Source organism: Benincasa hispida, chromosome 8 (assembly GCF_027475165.1).
Source record: "Benincasa hispida cultivar pf3 chromosome 8, pf3_genome.v1.1, whole genome shotgun sequence".
In the NCBI taxonomy this organism is placed as follows: domain Eukaryota; kingdom Viridiplantae; phylum Streptophyta; class Magnoliopsida; order Cucurbitales; family Cucurbitaceae; genus Benincasa; species Benincasa hispida.
Genome location: NC_143485.1, coordinates 9,603,449 through 9,607,920, shown reverse-complemented (window position 1 = coordinate 9,607,920; position 4,472 = coordinate 9,603,449).

Genomic DNA, 4,472 nt, shown 5'->3' with positions numbered 1-4,472 from the left:
ATGTTACTAGAAAACTTCTCTAGAGATGTTAATGATGAACATATCAATGATGCTTATCTTTGTTCTTGAGAAGATAGATTGCTCAGAAATCTCTAATCTCTCCTTTCGCATTAATTAAATACATATAGAAGAAAACTTTTGGTGAAATATTGTGTTTTACTAAAAACATGTTTTATTGGAAAGGTGTGAAGGTGTGAAATTTTTGAAAGGTTTTGATCGTTTTGTTAACAACCAACCATTAAAATCAAAGGTTACAATAGTCATATGTTAAAAAATTAAGGGCAAAATGGAAATATAAAGATTCTTCCCACTTTGCTCCTCCTATATATTGCAGAGATTTATGTCTAGATTTGATTGTTTATGACTTTTAGGAATTTCCATTTGAATTGTGTTCAAGAGTTTTGATAGGGGTGGCCTATCAAGGCGATGGAAGGGAAGACTATTCATTTGGCTTATCTTTTATTCTTCAGTAGAGAAGGGAGTCGTGTCAACGATCTTATGGTGAAGTCTGACTTGACAGATATCATTCGAGTCCTGAACGATTTGAATGTCAATCTTTCAAAAATGAAGAACGTGGTGAATGCCACTATTCTGATTGCCAAGCATAATGGTGAGGTCTTATTTGATTTTTGTAAGCACTCTTGTAATTTTGTCGCCCATCCTCTAACACATGTTGTTGTTATTCTTTTTTATTTTGAGGGTTTCCTTCATTTGATGAGGAAAACTGTTTAGTTTATTGAGAGGCTGATTTTTACTTACTTGTAGTTAGTTTCTTGCTTTAATAAAGTTTTCTTAATCGACATTTTCTTACTTCATATTTTTTCTAACTCAGTTTACTATAAAAGATATTTTAGACTTACATACAAAATTTGGTTCTATCGATCCAGAATTTCACGTCGACACAAATTTATACAAGGTTAGAAGTTGAACCTATGAACTTCTAGATTTGTGCTTAGATATAATTCCTGAACTTTTAAAAATGTCTAATAGGCCTTTGAGTTATCGATTTTGCATCTCATAGATTCCTAAAGTTTCAATTATGTATTCAATAAATCTCTTTTATATTTATTTTTCATAAATGCTAAAAAAAATAAATGTTATATTATACATAAAATTTAACTTTGCATCTAATAGGAATTGTTATCGAACAATTTTAAAACTAACAAATCTGTTAACTATAAAATTAAAATTTTAAGGTAACAATTAAACATAAAATTAAAGTTTGTCTAATAAAAAAGAGAACTTTTTAATTTTTTTTTTTAAAATATACTTGAGGCATATTAGATACAAAATTGAAAAAACATAAATCTATTTGATATGAATCAAGAACCCTAATGTTACCTCCAAAATCAATCATAGGTTTAAGAACTAAGAAGCTATAGTTAGCATTGAATTCTCACATACAAAGGTAAAAAAACAAATACAAAGGAAATCATCCCTCCACCACATCCTACATGAAGCAAGCTTTTGAAGCTAGATTATGCGCAACCAAATTTTGTTCTAATGGATATGTCGGAAAGACACTAACTGCTACCCAGCTACCAATCTCAGCACTTCTGGAAGCAACTTAATAAGGTGAGTCCTTTCATGGTTCAGGATTCGAACGACGCTAAGCGAATTTATCTTCACCACCAAAGCGTGCATAGGGCATGTACTAAATAGCTTGAGTACCTAAACGATAGCTGATCACTTGTAGAAATATAAGTTATTATATCTTTTTATTTAGAATAATTAAAAAAATTAAAGTAAAAATGCATTAATTTATTATGAAATTCATGTGGATAATCAAACCTTGCGTTCATTTGTTATAAAACTCATAAATCTTGAAAATTATAAAATCTGACATCTTTGAACGTAGGATTTGAATGAAATAAAGAAAAAACTGACTAAGGAATAAAAAGCTGTAGCCATGGACACAGAGAAAGTGATTAGATCGACGCTCAATCTTGCACTTAGAGGATTACTGTTAAAAACGAAAGAAAACGACAAAATGCGTGGGCAATGGATGTCAAATCAAGGCACAAGTTTTTAACTGATAATGAATTTGTGACGTGATTAGCCGACACGGCATGGCATGGAATTAAATACAAAGATGTCAGCAAATCATTAGAAAAAAGCAAAAAAGTTTCCCTTTTGACACCCATAAATAACCCTTCAAAAAATGACGAAGTAGTATGCTTTCCACTAAAAGATAGGCCGAAGCTCTACTCAAATTTCCTCTCATCCCGCAATTACTACTAATCTCTCAAGCTTTTCTTTGAAGAATTCTAGGTGAAAACTTAGTCTTCTCCCTTGAAAAAGGAGAGAGAGAGCTCCATCATCACTATATGCAATGAAGCAGTCACCAAACAAACCAAAGGAAGCAAGAGATTGCGACCAACGGCTTGATATTCCATTCTTTGTTCTTTCTCATATTTCTCTTTACATTTACATTTGTATTAAGTAGCTGAGATTAAAAAAAAAAAAAAAACTCTTACTCTTAATATAAATACAATTTCTTTCATATTTCATCCATTCACAAGCTCTGTATCTTTAATCATGTGCAACTATATTCTACATGGGTTGAGAAAGCTAAACTGACACTTTCTTCAAGTTTTGCATAAGTCAAAGTTCATTTTGTTTGATGTATGTGTAGCACACTGCTTGAATCCAATTGAGAAATTGCTTTAAGTAGACATACTCAATCACTTGAGAGAGTAAGTGATGGAGATTGCATTAAATAGGGAAAGAAGTAGCTTTAGAGATAAAGTTAACCTTTTGTCAATATATTCCCCCATTGCATGCATCCTAGAGATAGAATATTGTAGCCTAAAAATATTGAGACATGAGCTCTTTATAATGAGTTGGTGACATGAACACATGACTTATGCATTACTTAGGAAAATGTTAGTAAACCTTTCTCAACCCTATTTTATCAATTGAAATTTCCTTCACTTTACTTACATCATGCTTCATTGTGTTTGCAACCACATCCATCTTGCCACTTCATCCTCATACCTTTCAACGCATCATAATCACTATCATTCACACAATCACTTTCACCCACTCCATCCATCGTACTTGTAATTAGTTATTTAGTTAGTTTATGAAACATCATCAATGCATATCAGAAACTCACTGCGTCAAGATGAAGCATCTATTTTAATGCATTTTAGTTGACAGCCTCTGTGTTCGATTTTGGACTCACCAAGACTCTACTTAAACTTATATTTGGGTCTAAAAAGATAAAACATTTCACATAAGATTCAACATTCACTCTATTCAGAGATTAAGGCACGCCATAAAGGCAGTCAATTTGCATATAACTTTGAAGTGCAACAATAGCCAACAACTCCAAGGCAAGAACTGAGAGAGAACTCGATATCGAACAGAACCTAGCACAATATTGCCTAGAACCATCACGAACCAACCAACAAAGGCCACCTCTACTAATTAGCTCCAACTAAGCCACATCAACTCTGTGACAATGTAGCCCAAGGCCGAGAGGAAGCGAAACACAAAACAAACTCTTGAGTAGACTTCATTAGCACGTAAAGAAAAGACTACCCTACCATTGACCACAACCTCATTTCCCAAGCACCACAAATGCCATAAAATCACATGAAAACTCATATCATCATGATCCGTCTGTTGGGAAAAATCCTTCCACTTCTACTATAGGAATAAGCAGAAAAATAATAGAGAAATTAAAAGAAAACAATAAAACTAGAAACATAAGAATTTACATGGAAAACTCCCAACTTGGAGAAAAACCACACTCCACAAAAACAAAATCTACTATGTGAAAAATTGTTACAATCACATAAAACAATTCCCTCTCCTAATTCCAATTACAAGAGTACTTTCTCAAAACTTTTATACTACTCACACCCTTTTCCTATTCTCAAACTAGAGATTACATAAAGAGAATTTAACTAGAGTTAGCACACCCAAACTTGGGACGACTTGAAACTAGAGGCATAGGCTTCTTTTAAAGACTTGAAGCTCATCCCCATTCTTCAATTTAACCGATGTGAGACAAATTGCACTTCTAATGTTTTACCAAAACCCAACTACTAACCACCGCTAATTCTCCTACAATAACGTTCTATATATTAGAAAAAAATTATATGTGAATACATATGTATAAAATTTGTCATTATTGATTGCAAGTCTTCTCTAAAATAAAAATAACCTACAAATAATTTAAAGAAAATTGAAAAGTAATATACATATATATAAATATAGCAAGTTTGGTACTTGGACCGAGCATATGGGACAAAAATCAACATGCATGCACCACGACCATTGAGGGAAAAAAAAACTATATTACACTAAAAGAAGCATTTAAAAAGGAAAAAAAAAAAAAAAACTAGCTGATTTCTCATAATTTTTCTAATTAAAAATGTGATCCTCAAAAAAGATTTTTGGATATGAAACAATTAGTCTTAATTATAAGGTTTCTCAATCCCAAATCAAAGACCAAAATAATC